Below are 1,090 nucleotides of genomic sequence, written 5' to 3'. Positions count from 1 at the left end.
ACATGATCTTTGGTGGTTCACAGAGAAGACTGTGATGTGTTGACACAGTCCAGCTGTTTTCTCCTGACAGCTTCCGTTCTGCCTCCTCATCGATCTGCTGTGAGGTTGCTCGGTTCTTTTGCACCTTCGTCAGCCGATGAAAGAGCAGCAGAATGAATGATTGCTGAGGCATCAGGACAATCGCTGCTGCTGGGAGGAATCCTATTCCTCTACATGTATTGTGATGTGATAAAATTCAGTTATTTTAAAACACAATTCATGAGGGTCAGTCATGACAGGAAGACAAAAAAACTGTAATTAATGGTTACGTAACTCTACTTAAGATGTGTTTTTGTTGAACTATGATGTCAAATTAGACAAGTGTCACAACTGCTTATCTAAAGAACAAAAAAAGCAAAAAAACTTTAAAATAAATACTTTATAGAAGGAAATTTTTACAACATTTTTTAGACTTATAAATTAATAGATCCAAACTTAATTTTTCTTAGAAATGATATAAGTTGAAGTCTCCTAAAAATAAAGATGTCATTGAAAGAAGCAGGTGAAGGTCACATTATACAAGTGTGTTACTTCCATTCTATTCTCATTGATTTATTTCGATAATTCAGTATAAAAAAAACAAACTTCCAGACTGAAATGTTTCATAAGTTTATTCTCACATTTTCACAGATTCAGATCAAACACAAATGAAAACAACAATCCACCAGTTTCTAAAGCACTAAAGTCCCAGTTTTTCTTGTTGAAAACTCAACCTCCACGACTGGGATCAATAATGTAGCTTATTTCAAGAAAAAAATGTCAATACATATATTTATTTTAATATAAAGCACTTTGAGTCATTTGATATTTTAGAGAACAAACAGACATTTTAGGTTTCACAGATGAACACAGAATGAAGGTTTTTGGACTTTTTCTGTGATGTTACTGTCATGTGATGAAGCTGTGGTGCAGCGTCTGATCGTGACACAGATGTAAATGCAGAAGTGATTGTTTGAACTTCAAACATTCAAAAATGGGATGAAGCTTTGGAAAGCACACCATTAACCTCTAGTAAATCCACTGCAGCTCTAACAGATTTGATCAAAACATA

At 34.1% G+C, this 1,090-nt stretch overlaps 1 protein-coding gene across 1 annotated transcript in view; it reads right to left on the bottom strand.

The window, feature by feature from the left end:
- Nucleotides 1-632: 632 nt before the first annotated feature.
- Nucleotides 633-1,090, bottom strand: part of LOC112160552 (intermediate filament family orphan 1) — a gene marked incomplete in the record, with an annotated part of 11,804 nt that continues 11,346 nt past the window's right edge. The window contains 1 exon segment of the mRNA XM_024295173.2: nt 633-1,090.

The sequence above is a fragment of the Oryzias melastigma genome, linkage group LG11, assembly GCF_002922805.2.
Source record: "Oryzias melastigma strain HK-1 linkage group LG11, ASM292280v2, whole genome shotgun sequence".
NCBI lineage: Eukaryota > Metazoa > Chordata > Actinopteri > Beloniformes > Adrianichthyidae > Oryzias > Oryzias melastigma.
The sequence above is the reverse complement of the archived record's forward strand: the minus strand, read 5'-3'. Positions and strand labels throughout refer to the sequence as shown.